The following is a 16,321-nucleotide window of genomic DNA, read 5'->3' as shown; positions in this document are numbered from 1 at the left end:
TTTTTTTTGATGAAGTGATGCTGAAAATTAAAAAAAAAGAATTGATGTATGATTTGCAGTCTTTATTTGGCATTGGTTGATTATAACAGCTGCTTTTAAAGATTTACTGGATTTAGAAATATTAATGTCCACAGTTTAATCCAAGCTCTCCAGAACTGCCCTTTATTTCTAATATAGAACATACTGCATGAAAGTGTTGTAGAAATTTTGTTAGTTTTAATTTTAATTATCTAAACCCACTGCATTTCTGCAGCTGGAACAGTCCTTAAGTTCACAGAGACTTGGGTTTCCCAAAACTCCCTGGCATGGTGCAATCCTTCCATGTTGGAAGGAAAGCTTTGCAGACTGTGGCCTGCCAACACTTTGGGAATGTAGATGAGTACTGTAGTACTAATTGGAGTTCTGGGGCCAAGAGCTGACTCAAGGAGCCTTTGAGTCCATCACATCAGATACATGTTTATCTCACAACACTCAGTTTCCTACTAAAGTCACTGTGGTACTTGTTTGGATGGGACACCAATTTTTCTTTGCTCTCTTGCAAAAGTAACCTATGAACTAGACCCAGAAAGAAGCAGTGTGAATTCTTTGATGCTATTCACCATGGCATAAACCAAAATGGAATGCATTTTTGGATTCACTGTATTTTAAAAAAAATCAGTTTTGCTTCAAATTTAGGATATTTTATTCTACTCACAAAATCATTCTATATTTTCCCAATTTATAATCTTATCCTATAGGTACAAACATTTAAATCAATAATTGGCTTTTATGATAAAAATGTGTAACGGTACTTTCATAGCAACATTGTAATAGCTTTGGAATTAACAATTAACTCAAGGCCAGAGAACGGCAATTATGCAGCTGGATTTATTCAGAAGGAGCAAAATCTCCCTTACAATTGCTTTAGCAGAACAATTAGTAGAAAAGAGAGAACAGTAGAAAGAAGAAGGTAGCCTCAACAAGAATATTGTTTTTAAAGTGCCTTACAAAGAAATTGGTACATTTATCTTACCAAAGGCTTGAGAAAGGATTTGACTATGATGTGCAATTATCATCATCAGAGGAAAATGCAGGATATTTAATGAAGCAGAGCTTCATATGAGTCATTTCAATAGATACTTGTAACCTTTCTAAATCTGAAGGGTTAATTACAGACTACATCTTATAATGACTCCAGGCCCCTTCTTCACCTAACCTGTCTAGTAGAGGGAACTCATCCATCTTCTCCCAAGGAAAGCTAAAATTAAGGTCGTGTCCACTAATACAAATATTATGTTCTTTTTTTCTATGAAAAGATCAGGTCACAACATCTGAGACCCAATATTAGAATCAATAAAGTTTTATAAAAATAAACTATTTCATTACTTTTTATAATTTAGCTTTTCTTTTTCCTAACTGTCTGAAGTAGCAGAGAAAACACAGTAATTGGCAACTTCAGCAAAAATAAAGCACCACTATAGTAAATTTTAAGTTAATCTTGATAGAAATCAGTGGCAATTTGTCCACTGGACTATTCATGCATTAGCACATACATTTGTGTGTCTACATCAGTGCAATGCAGTTTTGCATCCTGGCCAAATTCTTCTCTGGTGTGAGTAACACAGTGCAGAGCAGAGATGCTCCTTCACTTGCACAGCCCATTTGCACTGCCTTTCTTGGTCTGCTCATGGAATAACAGCCCCTGGTAGAACTCCTGCCCTAAACACATCTGAATGCCTAATGAATTCAGCAGAAACAACTCCAAATTACATTAAACTGATTTTTCTCACATAAATGTGATGCTTAAGCACTCCATAAAGGAAAAAAACTGTGAATTCAAACTAAGAGAATTAATTCTGATTTGGAAAGACACCATATGTAAATGTTGATTACTCTTTGATTATGTTGATTTGGGAGGGGCATTCATAACCTAGGCAGTACATTTTTTACTTAATGTGTCCCACTTCTAAAGGACTGCAGTAAGACAAGTGCAATCACAACAGCAGATTTAGTTTACTCAGTCAGGAGCTATAAGCACAACTGCTTCTGATTTCCAAACTTGCCACAGTGAATCAGATTAAAGGCCCCATGCTGTGAACAGCAAGGCAAGGACTCCGCTAAAGCATCAAGGCCCCTCAGTCAAAAGGCTGACATTCACCAAGGTTACTGAAACACAACAGAGAATTTTAATTGAGGACAGTATTTTACAGCAAGCCAAGTTAAATACCAGTATAAGTTCAATGATTCCAATAAGTATGAAATTGTATCACACTACAATTCACAGAACATCCAAAAGTCTTGCAGAACAATGATATGGCATTTTGAAAAATCCAGGAATTTATTTCATGATGCCATAAATTTCTGTAAGTACTTGCATTGCTTAGAAGCATGATCCTCCTTGACTGCAAGAGATGAGTTTGGTTCTAAATCACTTAGGTTCTTCTAAAAATCTCACTTTCTAGCAGAAGTTTCTCAAAAATGTTTCTAATGTTTTGGATAATTATTTCACATAAAGAGCTTCTTTCATTTTTTTCAAAAAAGCATGTTTGATTTGATAGTCATGAAGAAATTAAGAATCTGGTTATTAAACATTTTGCAATTTCTAAACTCCCAAAACTGATTTCCACTAGCATGTTTTACATCCTGTTTAACCCTAACAGAAGGTTAATTAATTCCTTTAACAGGTCATTTGTACAGCCCCAAGTAACTCATAAGCAGGCACTAATGGAAATTTCTAAATGTTTTGATACAATCCCACTTCACTAAACTCTTACACTGTTGAAAACTAGACTTGTGCAAGAAGTGACTTGAATTCTGTTGATTTTGCACAAAAAAAGTTTAAGAGAATTAAGTTCCATCTCTCTTCTCTGCAAAAATATACTTAGGCAGGGAATATGCCAATGGATCCCATTCCTTCATTAGAAATACCCCTTGATTTGGGTCTTCATTTTACCTAACGTGTAGCTGAACAGCCTTGTTATTAATCATGTCTTAAGGTAAACACTTCTAAGCTGTTGCTACTCAGTAATGCTCATAATAAATAGCCCCTATGGGAATCACCAGCTCATTTCATTAAAACTCCTGCCTTCTGTTAATTGCTCTTAGGAAAACATGAACAGATTAACTGTGTTTAAAGAGACAGTGGTGTAAACTTGAATGCTTGTGTGTTTGATTGCTGGGCCTAATCATTTCCCTGATAATCGTCTGCTGTTGCACTCAGTGTATGATAGCTGGCAGCACCAGCCTGTTTAATCCATAGCAGCTGATGTTACACAGGTTACGAAATGAAAATTTGGTTTGAGAACCATAGTGTTCATCATGCCAGACAAGACATAGTATCATTCCAGGTCATGAGCAAATAATTTTTAAGTTTTAATGAATCTTTTGTGTGAAAGAAATGATGCTCATTACCTGGGATGATTAATGTGTATTAAATGAGCAAATTAAAAACTCCAGAATATTTTTACTATGACAGTGGCAAAAATAGGATATGTGATACCTTCAAGGTGAAATCAAGGGATTTCCACGATTCAAAGAGACATTTGGCTTTGTATAAATTGTAATAACGGTCCCTTAAAATAGTGTAATAAAGAAAAGAGCATTTAATTTAAATGTCCTCAATCAGAATGTTTGTAAATATGCTCTATGTAGTAAAAGCAGCCTCCAGTACAATTTTCCCAGGAATGTATAAGCAAAAAGAAAATTACCTTTTTTAAAGAAGATATATAATGCTTGCAACAAATATGTGTTAAAAAATAAAGGTATTATCTTCCTCACAAAAACCTACAGCATTATGAGACATTCCAGATAGTTATCTGGGCTTCCTCACAGATGCCTAAAGTCCCTTGGAAAATCTGTGGTTGAAACCCAAAAATGAAAAGGAATCAAGTAAAGAGTAATATGGGGGATGTATTTATAGGACATTAAAGAAATCGTTACTCTCTCTACTAGGACAAGTGAGCTTGAATTTTTACTTTGTGTTTTCTGCATTGCCTTCTGATTTTGGGAGAACGAACACTTCAGATTCAGCTAGGCATCTAAAAATCAGCAGTATGATTGTCATTAATCATCATTAGCTACTTGACCTCAAAAAAGCCCCAAAAAACTTAATGGGTAACAAAGGAGAGGGAAACTAAAAATGCTGATGGGTAAGTAAACCCTAAAGCATTGATAATGATTAATTTAATTACACAATAATGTGTATATTTCAGATAAGAAGGCGATACAGCTGCTTTTCCCTGCTCCTTTGTCTGTGTTCATTTCAATATTCCAGAATGTATAGTAAATAATATAATTTTGGCTAAGAGTTGTGTTGTAAATAATTAAATGATTTCCAGGCCCTGGATTTTCAACACACATAATCCTGCAATTAAATCTGACCATAATCAGAGGAACATTTTAATAATAGATACTTAAGTTAAAATGTTTTCTCTACTCCTCCTGAAATTTTCCAATCACCCTATTTGTAATTTTCAATCCTCTGCTCTATTATTTTTGCAGAGCAAAGTAGAATTTCAGTCCCATTCCGAGCACTCCTGGTTATTCTTAGCACATGAATAAAATAACCAATACAGTGGAGGCCCAGCAGTTGCAAATGATGGCTAATCAGAATTAGTCCCTCAAGAAGAGAATGTCATTATACATATCAACATATCAACATATCAACAACTCTACATATCAACATACTCTACATATCAACAACTTTACCACACTTTTGTTAATGTGCTTAATCATGAGGATCTCTTTCTACTCTGTAGAGTGCATGCTTTCCCAATCTGACATTTATCAGAACATCAGAACATGAAATACCACAAAGACCAAAGGACTTAGAAACAGTTTAACAGATGCTTAAATAATTCTCTGAATTTCCTTGTGTAATCTTGATTTAAATAACAGGATCATGTTAAATGCAGCCCTGTATGCATAAGGATTTCTTGCAGAGATGTACCTGGTAATTTGAAAACTCCAGAGTCTTTGTGACACTCAGCTTTCAACTTGCTGAATTAAGGAAACCTCAGGCTTTTTGCATTAGAAGGTGAAAAAAAGCAAACAGACATACAAAAGCAAAACATGTAATTCTTGGTTATATGGTTTGTTTACAGAACAAAAGCTTTTCTGTCCTCTAACATATAGAGAAAACAGAAGTAACTTGGCAGTGGCAGTCAGAAGAGCCCTGTAGGGCTCTGGGAATAGGAAAATGAAAGAAAAACAATTTGGGGTAATTTCCCTTTTATAAAAAAGGTATTTTGAGTATTTTGTTTACTTGCTTATTTACACTTTCCCTATTTCTCTTGAAACTGCAACATTTGAGATGCTAGCAGTACAGATTTAATAATTCATCTGAGGCATAAATTTGACATTTTAGGTCTCCACCAGAGAGTGCAGCTTCTACACAAAATTAAAATATTTATCTCAAACCACTGAAAACCTTCTACTGCTTAATAAGAACTCAGCTATTCAAGAGCCTCTCCCACATTCACAGGGTGCATAAGCCAGCTACTTTGAGCCATCTGTAAAGATTAAATCACATTTCTAATGGAGAGATACTGCAGAAGTGTTGCAAAGTCTTGGTGGACTTGGTAGCATCAGGTTAATGGTTGGAATCCATGATCTTAAGGGACTTTTCCAAACTAAATGATTCCATGATCCTTTGAAAGCCATAAAAAGTGATGCTACTACTCCAGCCCATCCATAAGTAGCTCAGACTGTAAAGTCCAAAAATCTCTAATCCTTCCTCTTGGAAAACCTTTCCTCAAATACCAGGCTCCCCAATCCTGCACCACCATCATACTGTCTGTGAGGAAAACCAGGGAGTCTTCTGTAATAGAACAGAAATTAATAAAGGCATGGAAAATAGAAACCTACTGTGCAATCTAAGAGATCCTACAAAGACTGAAGAAAACACTTACTGCCACTGCAGAAATTCAACGCCATCACCTGACCACAAAGTCGGTGGGGTTTGCATAAGTCTTTTGCCTTTCCAATGGAAAAATAAGTTAATTAATTCCTGAGGATGAGCTGCATCAAAAAAATTATGAAGTTGACTCATCAAGGGTTAAAGGAATGAAGGAAAAATGGTTTTTACGCGCTGCACAGATTGAAACAATGCAACCTGACAAGGAAATGCAATTCTTTGGCTTTTTGACTGAATGAGCAGGTTTAGTGTATGTTTCACAGCTGCAAGAAAATTAGATAATCTGCAGAAGAAACAAGCTTGGATCAGCCAGGAAGGACATCAAGGACAATATTCATATTGCATTTTCATGATAAACAGTCTGGAAATGTCAATGCTTTTTGTGTCAAAGAAAAATTACAAGAAATAGAACATGCACATAGAATTTCCAGGTCAGTGAAAAACCAAAAACTGGAAAAACACCGAAGTACATTTTAAAATTCATCAGTTTGGGGTAATACATAGCCCAAGGAGATTTCTAGGATGATTCTGTAACCACCTAATTTGGAAGGTAATCTTATTGTTTGGATTACCAGAAGGAGCAAAATGGAATAATAAGTCTCTCACAGACTTTGTTATTTGGAAGCTGGGTTATCAGAGGACAACTCCAGAAAATGAGACTGCAATTCAAGGCATATGAGTACAGTCAGAAAGTCTTGGGACAGGATTTGGTAGTAGAGGTGGTGCAGTATTGGAGAGCCCTGCACTGGGGAGCAGTGAGAGGTATTCACAGAGAAGGGTTCAGCTGCTCTGGAAAATCACCATGTCTGGAGGCTCACCATGGCTGTTAACTTGTTCAAAAAAAAAAAAAAAAAAAAACGGCTGGCATTTTAGGAAAGGTCACACAAGAGCTGCCAGAACACAACCACAGCCTTAGTACACAGGAAACAGAAATTGTTTAGAATTTTACAATGCCTAGGTTTTGCACTGTCTTGCATTTTTCATGGTTACAGTCAAAATTAGAGGCAAAGCTTAAAAATTTTCAGTCCTTTGGCACTGCATTTCAAAACTCATTGCAATAAATGCTGAACCTGTCAAGAGTGAATAATGAAAAAAATCAATAGATTCTCTGGATCTAGGGTAATTTAAAGATCAGTTTGACCAGAATGGCAACCAAATCTCCTTTTTTTTTTTTTTTAATTCAGAAGAAAGGCTTAACCTGCCTTACTACCTGGTAGAAATATTTCCTCAACATCAACCTTGCTAAAACCTCTCTGGAATGTAAAATGCAATAAAAAGGGACATATTTACTGAAACAGATACTACCTACCTTGAGCTTATAGGTTAAGGGAGAGATTAGAACCTACACAGCATATGTAACAGTGACTTATGGGAGGATATTTTTCTGCCATCAATTGTTCACACCATCAATGTAACAGTTACATCACTTCTCATTGAAATGCATTTTTTTTCAAGTCTTTGAAAAGTTCTTGAAAGGGATTTTTTAACGTAGCATCGTAGAACATAAGGAAAATAAATTAATTTTCTTAAGATACCAAGAATATTGGAATAATATGTTATTAATATTACTGGATCTTTCATAAAACTTAAGAAAAAAGTAAAACTGTGGTACTATACATTTGGACACTTGAGGTAAGTTCCAAAATACGACAGTTGAAGAGTAATCTATTTTCTCCTACTATTCACTCTAATATTAGTAGCATTCTGTGTGAGCTCAGCTAGACCAGAGCCATCAGTAAGGGTTAAAACTTGTTACAGGTTCCTGAACAGATTACAAGCAGCAACAAACTCAAATTACATTTCAATTTTCAACTATTTGTTATAATAAATAACATTAAAAAATCTCACATCAACTTCTTACCAGGTTCAAGAAGTAGATTAAAAGAAAGATTTGATCAGACACACAAACATAAATGATTGTGTTATAATCCCATATACCCTGAGCCTAGAAAACAAGGTTACCTTTTTTTACATTAATTATAGAACTGCAACCCAAACTATTGTAAATCAGAATGTTTGGTCTTTGTTAGAGTATGAATGACAAAAAAATTCCCTCAACAAACAAGGACAAGCAGAGCAGAATTAATCCGGCTTGAGTTTTATAATTTAAAAAGAAAACATACTATAACTCATATGCTCATAATTTCTGGCCTCCTGGTTTTGTCAAAGAACATCAGGCATGGAGAAACTAATTTTAACTCAAGTTTCCAAAGACAGGCTGTGCAAGGCACCTACAGATGCTGCCCCATTTTCCAGGCAGTCTTAGTTTGGTCACGTGAGAAATCCAAATCCATGAATGGCTTAGAGTCACAAGCTTTCCAGAATAGAAACCATCATTTAGTTTCCACAGAAAAGTGCTCTGAGGGGGAACATGGCTTTGTATTTCTAAAGTAATCCACTTGCATTGAAATTTATTGAATGAAAAATATTCAAAGAGAAGTTACCTGACTAGCAAATTACTAGGAAAAGTATGCTAAATGCCCTGCAATTAAAAAAATAAAGCAATCAATTTTTATTTGACATACTAATTAGTTCAATGCATAAACCCAGACACAATGCTTTAACACTGTTTATTTAATGTATTGATTTTTAACTGTTACTTTAACTTTCAGTGTCTGCAAAAAGCCCCAAACCCAAAATCTTCTCAACTAAAAGGACAGTGAAATCTCTTTTTAAGCAGAACTTTTCACTGGTTTTAATATGTTCCAGAATGGATGAAACAAAGTAAGCTCAGGATGTTTAAGAATCCTACATATAGCCTATGCCCTGCTTTTACTGAAAAGTGAGACTGATTTTTTTTAAGTCACATTAACTAAAAGTAGTTTACCTTCTGCTATTGTAGAATTCAGCTGAACTGCACTAACAAAGAAGCACACACTTACTCAAGGACACCCTGCACTGAGAGAAAAAGCCACAACATCCAGAGCACAGTAAAAGCAATTTCCTATAGTTCACATGGGCATATCTTTGATCAGACTCAGATGACCAAGATCCAACTCTGATGTACTGACATTCATGGCAACTTCTCACTGCCTGCTCCTTGTAACTTATCGGAGTATAGGACATGCTTAATGACTTCAGTTAAAAAATCAATCACTTTGTCTGATGCATGTCACACATTTGTTATCATAAAGCCTTGATAAGTGTCATAGGAAGAAATATGCCTCCCAAAAACCTAGTGAAGCCTAGGAGAAGCTGAAAGCAGAAATCAATAAAACACTGACACAGACTTCAGTGGGACACGTTAAAGTCTGGTAGGTCTCTCGGTCAAAAAATTACTGTATCCACTAGTTTTACCTTGAAGTTTGGGATTAAAAATGTTTTGGTGATACCATGCAGTCTGAAAGAAAAAACAACAATCTTGCATAAGCTACAGCAGGCTAGGAACTTGTCAGAGTATCAGTTGAAACAGCAGGTTCCAAGTCATTAAATCTCAGTTTATATTATGCTCCAGAGATTTCTAAAGTAGCAGAACGTGTGCATTACTGTGTAGGCAAAATAGGAAAGACAGATGTTGAACTAACCTCTTCTCACCACAATCTCGTTCAGTATACTAACAATTGCACTAGAGATGTCTCTAAAGGTGTGCAGTGAACTCCACAAGAATAAAAATGAAAGGTGAATTCATGAAGATAGGATCACCTGATTCACATTGCAAAAAGACTATAACGTCCTTGTGGGAAAACATTTTGGGGGTCAAGTAATAATGACCAAAATCAATCTCTATCATAACCAAAAATTATTTCTGACCAATTCTAGAGAAGAAAAGAGACAACACTGATATTCTAATCCAACATAATTTAAATTATCTGGGAAAGCTTAAGTAAGGGAGTTTTAATACTGAGAAACCTCAAACATAAAAATGTGCAACTCTGCTGCAATTACTGTAAGCATAATTAATGTAGTTTGAAACATCTAGTGTCTGCAGGAATTTGAAAAGCCAAAACAGAAAAGCAGTTTAATTTTTAATGGTTAGCATTATGTTATGCTTTTAGGGTTGACTGGGCATGCATTTAGTGCTGACATTATAAAATAATTAAATTGGAACTTAAGAACAACAAGGACTTTCCAAATGAAATGGCAGGAAGAAAATGATGGATAAACAGGTCACACTAACAAACACTGGAGGAATTTACACAGCTATGGTCTTGCTCTACCAGGGGCTCCACGCTGAGAATGTCAGATGCTGAAAACTCAGCAACAGCTCAGCAAGAACCAAAGAGACTGCTCAGATGTAGAGCTCACTTCTACAGCAAAGCTACTCAATGACATAAAATAAAAAGACATGGCATCAAATCCCCCAGACACAGTAGTAAAGTTTGTTTGGATACAAACACCCACATCTCTTCAATTCACTTTCCCTCTTCCCTTCAAATTTTTTTTAAAATATCTATCCACTCAGTCTATCATCTTTACTGTTGCTTATCAATTTTTAAAGCTGGTAAGAATTTGATTGCAATAAGAATTAACTGTATTTTTCTCTAAACCTAAGGAAAAAATATTTTCAGGGATTCTCTATTTTTCCATCTCTCTCTTCTTTTATATGGAATAATATTTGTTTTAATTTTGCACTAACAACCTTGGCTGTGGCATTAACCAATCTGAGGAAACAGTTGGTTTTGTCAATATTGATCAGAACAACCAAGGACAATTAAGCTTTTAGGCTTACCACTTAAAGCAATTATTACTTTGTAAAGAGTCTAATGATCTATTAGTCCTCTTTGTGAACCCTGCTATCTTGTCTTCATCTGTGCTAACACTCCACACAGCCTAGCAATGCTACATAAATGTTGGAAATGTTTCACTGGTGGTTAAACAAGCAAAAGTCCTAAATGATTGAGGTAATTGAACCTGTGTGTAATTTTCATGTTATGAAGGCAGTAAGGCTAGTTGCATGCTCGAAGCTGTATGGTCTCCTATTCACACCATACAGGAGATTTCACTTCTGTAAGAAATATGAAGAAAAGAAATTGGCTTTCACAAAGCCTCTAACAAGATCCAAACCAAGGAAGGCATCCTTAAACAAGCAGTATTTATTGGGAGTGCATGCTCAGGGGCACTGTATCATTCTAACATTGTCACTGATGCTTCCCTCATCTTTCAGAGCTGGGTATTTGGAAGACTCCCCTCATCAGGGCTATGCCATCTGGCACATACCACCTGGCATACCTGAGCTGCAATGGCTGAGGATCACTACCTTAATTAAATACATTTTATCTGCCTCACAGGGATGCCAACAGTAATGGACAGTAGTGGCAAGGTAGATACCTGCACACACATTGAACACACGCTCCCTCATGGGATCTGCAAGGCATTTGGAGAGCTTATAAATACAGGGGGTGTGGTAGAAAGTAGTATATCCACAGCACCCATTCCTTTCAATTATCCTGATCTTAGCCTTTCTTTTTCTACCATTTTTCCTGCATCTCACGGTTGTTCTACGGCAATTTACAAATCCCACCAGGACTTCGTATATGTTGCATATTCAAGCACATTGGAACACTTCTGTAATGACCCTGCACAGTATTCACTGCAGAAGATTGCAACCCTTTGGCAAAATTTCAGCCAAAGCTGAAAAAGAAATACAGAGCTCTACAGTGTTAGAGCTTTCAAACAAAGAGTAACTGGAAAGTATTAACTATTTGAAACGGGCTGGGTATTAAATGGAAAGGTAGATTATACGTTAAAATTTTTTTTTTCTGAGTTGTTTATAGAGTCCTTAAAAGATTTCTTACCAGGATTAAGTACATTGACTCAAATAGATAATGTATTACCTATTTTAGTATATTTAAGACAAAATACATTTACAAGAGCTAAGAAAAAGGTTAAAAGCCACTAGAAATTGATCATAGCATAAAAGCGAGGGAGAGCTAAGAAGATGTGCCTGTCTCTGCTCTGTGTCACAGCAGTGATGGGTGAGGCAGAGCCGTGGGTGCTTGCCCCGATCTCTGCAAAGCCAGAGCTCTCTGGAGCAGCAGGAAGTGCTTGTGCTGCACGCCTGCTGTTTCAAATGCAGAGGTGCTGAAGGAGGATCCTGCACACTGAACTGCTGTACACTGCCAAGATGGTAAGAATTAAGTGGTTCCATGTAAGTTATCCCTGTTGGGAGGGCTGGGAGGGTGCTATAAAAGAATGTTAAAAAACCAGGAAGGGCAACTGAGATCTTGTATTGTGCCAACCGATAAGAAAGAGAAAACACGAAGGATTTACTTCCCTTTCATTTATTTTTTTAGCTGCACTTGAGAATGAACATTAAAAAAGACAAGCCAGGAAGAGAAGGAAATGAACCTAAGGTTAACAAGAGCAATTTATTTCAAGAATGGAGTAGTGGTGATAGACATGAAATAAAATATATTGCTTTACTTTATCCTGTTCCAGAAGACCAATGCAAAGGAAGGAGATTTCTGAAGAGGGAACATCCTACATTGTCACAGCCTTCAGCTTAAACCATGGCAATGGCTCAAGATTGCAATTGCAAATAAATTACAGTCATTAAGGCTCAGATTTTGAAAATGAAGCAAGAAATGCTCATATAATTTCTTGCAAATACTCTGAACAAACAAAAAAAACCCAGCAATCTGTAGAGGTGAATATATAGAAAAGTAAAAGTGATGGATATTGCACTCAAGTTGTTTAAAAGATTGTTCTTAAGCTCTTCTAAAACAAAGCCATCGTGATGTAGCAGCAAATTAAGAAAACCCTTTAAGTGCTGTGGCTTGCAGGAAAATTACTGAAGAAATGGAATCCCTTTCCCACTTGAAAGAGAAATTCCTGCAGTTCTGCAGCTCATTTGGTGTTTTAATTACACTTTGGCACAGTCATTCACAGTCAGTGCCCAGTATGTGCTCATTTACAGAGGGTAGCATGATTAGCTCTTCTGAGTGTGAAAATTTGTAATAATGCCAGTATTTAGATGTTTTGATCAGAATCAAAATTTAAGTTAACACCACTGCAAGATTTGCTGAATATCTCAACTTTTCTTGCAATCATAGTCAGCCAGAAAACTACTATTTAACTACTCTCTTGTAGAGAGAGAGCCTGTTTCTCTACTGAAGAAAAACAGTAGTGTAGCATCCACTGGTTTAATTTTCACTAAAAATAAAAAAAAGAACATACTTGAAAAACTCCACTTTTGTAAATGGACTGGAAAAACAACTTTTAAAACTAAACTTTCAATTTTAGAGGACAAAATATTCCAGGTCCAGATATGCTTAATGGCAACTGTGAAGTATGGATCAATAAAATATAGTAACTGTCCATCAAAAATATGAAGATAAACCTAAGAGCTGTGCAGTGAAGCATGGAAAGACCTATCTTTTCTTCTTGAATGTCAGAGAGAAAAATAAGTACTTCAGAACAGTAGAAACAAATGGTTGAGGTTATGTAAGAGACTGACAAAACCAAAATTGAATTGTCTTGTTTATACTACTAGGAAGAGCTATGAAGATCCATTTAGAATTAGCTACATATTAGCATATCCCATATTAGGAGTTGGGGAATGTACAAAGATTAATACAGATAAGAAAAAAAAATGAGTAGGCTTCAAAACATGCCCCCACTGATTTTTTATAAAATACAGGAACACTTCAAGCAGATCAACTTCAAATGGATCATGGGAAGGATTAGCTAGAAAAAGCTGGCCTTCGATCCTGTATGTTTCTTAAGAGTTGATTACGGGAAGAAACAACAAACACCAACACCCCACCACACAGATCCCTCCCCCCAGCGCAAACCTTGTCTAATAATCTGTTTATTCTCGAGCAACCACCTACCACTTCTCTGCTGAGGTGCACTAGGGTAGAGATGAATGGCATAAGCCATGTATTAATACCCTTTTTGCTCATAAAACAGAATAAAAGCCTGGCTTTTATTCTCAAAGCTTACAAGTGGGAGGGAAGAAAGAGCTGGGTTTTCCACTAAACTGAGTTGTTACTGAATGTCCCACATTCCCAAAAATTAAAAAATTAATATAGAGTCCCATTCAACCAACTTTCTAGTCCTGAACAGATTTAACATACAGCTAAGGCTAAAACCATAACTTCAATTCAGAGAGTTTTCTCTTTTTTTAGCAGTAAGGGGAATTAAATGCTATAAAGTACAGCCAGCCTCAATTCTACAGAACAGAGCTGATGGACTGCCCCAGCTTTTCTGGTGTCTGCTGGCCAGCTGTAATCAAAATGGGGTGAATGCCACAGGAGAGCTGGGCCCTCCTCCTCTGAAATATCTGAAGCTCTCTTTCCTACTAGTTTTTTTCCCCTTGACTTTAATCTGTGATGATAAAAATACAACAGAGCTCTGCAGCATTAATTGCATTTCAGCACAGCTTTTAAACCCTTCAGAGATTGGTACATTTTTAGCTGTTGAGGTAGCAGTAACAATACCTGCTGAAACACTAAAGGCCATATTTTATTAGGCAGGCATGAAAGAACAGCAGGGGACTCAAAGAAGAGAATAAAAAAAAGCTCAAAAATACAACAAAATTGTTGCACCTTTTTGTAAATGATGTTCACCTAATAAGGACTCTTGCTCTTCTACTGAGTATTTAAACAAGGGCATGTGAAGAGCCAGTTAATGTGAGCCATGAATCGTAAATCGTACAACAAATATCGCTGACCCACACATCTACTGCCTTGGGAGGGGTTACAGAGCAAAAGAGAAATTCCACAGGAATTCATCGCTTGAGGGATTCCAAAGCTAGAAATGTAACCAGTTTATAAAGATACACCAGAAAAACAGCATGTAATCTAATTCTTTAAATACACAATACCTCTTTGTTTTTCTACTCGGTCCTTTCTGGAAATACACATGGTGACATTCTTGTTCTGATATTTTTGCTACTCTTTATATGACATCAAACAGATCAGTTAAACGGTACCTTCTGCAAGAGAACCAGCAAGAGAACTAAAAAAAAAAAAAAAAAAAGAAAAAAGAAAAACCCATACTCCACTTAAATGTATTTACTTCCCTGGGAATTGTTTCTAGTGGAAAAGTATTCTAAAAGTTCACTATACATAACCTTCAACTCTTCTCCCTCAGCCCCAAATGGTCTCCCTGCCAAATGCTTGATATCTCCTAAAAAATTCTGCCTTTAGAAAAAAAGATTATTTTAACTGAAAAGCAAACAAGGATGAATATTTTTAAAATACAATAACAAAGTTTCCATGGTAGTTGTGTTAGCAACAGCATTGAAATGTCACCTGTGTGTTTTGATTTTTATATTGTTTACCTCTTTTCTATGTTTACTTGCCATGAATAATCATGCCATTTTAATGAATATTCATGAAGTATGTGGGACTGCAGTTGTACCATAGCCAACAGGCATTTGCCATTCACTGTTAGAAGGCAGTACCAGTGAAAACCACACATGCATTCAGCCTGCAATTTTGTTTTTAACAATGGGTAAATGAGGAAGGGATGTACACTTAGGTAAGAATATAAGACAGATGCACTAATGATTGAATTCTGCTTGCATGACTTTATACACTTTGGTAGCCATTCAGCCTGTGGACAGGAACAGCAGTCCAATGAAGTTTAAATTAAAATTAGAAATTACTTGCCCAAGTTTTTAGAATTACTTTATCTCAGGATTCCATTTCTTCCCCCTAAGTAGTGGTTAAATGCAGTGGAAAAAAATGTGTTTACAATCTTTTAGTGAGCATTCATATTATAAATTGGTGCAAGCAGTTTTGCATCACCACTAGATGAGAGACAACCCACTTGAACAAACTACACAATTAACTATGTGGAACTTCAATAAATTGCCTGCAGGCAAGCAGGGAGATCTAGAGTAATATTTGCACATGTTGCAAATTTCCAAATAGCTGAGATGTTCCAATTTTCACAGGAACAAGTTTTTCACAGTTTCTGTTTTTAATAGGTTAGTGGATGACTACTTGCACCACAGATAGTATTTTCAAGTCTTGGGTTGCAGTGCTATGGTGGAATATGAAATATTCAAAGGAATGCAAATAACTAAAATTAGCCAGGTATACTTCATTTCTTCTAATATATATTTATTTTAATGTAAAATGGGAAGAAAGAGAAAAATCTAATTCAAGATCTTTTTTGGGTCATATTTTATCCCATATTTTATACCTTTACCAAATGTCATCCCCTCATCTCCTTTTTAAAAGAAAAAAATTAATAAAAAAAACATTTACGCTTGTTGTACTGGACACGCAGCAACAAAAATCATTGACCTAAACAATGCAGGAATAAGAACTAACTTTACCTAGATAAAAATCAAGTGTATATTCTAAATTGCTCACTTTACTCTGCCCTAAACAAAAACTTTTGTAAGTTGATTTCTTTTCTTCTCAGTCCTAGTCAGGTTTGGGCTGTTTGATCACCATAATTTAGGAGAGACTGAAAGAGACATCCTAATGAGGAATTCCGCAATGGCTGCTTGCCAAGAAATCAATCAAGTGA

At 36.0% G+C, this 16,321-nt stretch overlaps 1 long non-coding RNA gene across 1 annotated transcript in view; it reads right to left on the bottom strand.

Moving 5' to 3' along the window:
* Positions 1 to 16,321, bottom strand: part of LOC119703947 — a 99,362-nt gene that overhangs the window by 73,143 nt on the left and 9,898 nt on the right. The gene's annotated exons all lie outside the window — the stretch shown is intronic.

Source organism: Motacilla alba, chromosome 8 (assembly GCF_015832195.1).
Source record: "Motacilla alba alba isolate MOTALB_02 chromosome 8, Motacilla_alba_V1.0_pri, whole genome shotgun sequence".
Classification (NCBI taxonomy): domain Eukaryota; kingdom Metazoa; phylum Chordata; class Aves; order Passeriformes; family Motacillidae; genus Motacilla; species Motacilla alba.
This window is presented reverse-complemented; position numbering and strand designations above follow the sequence as displayed.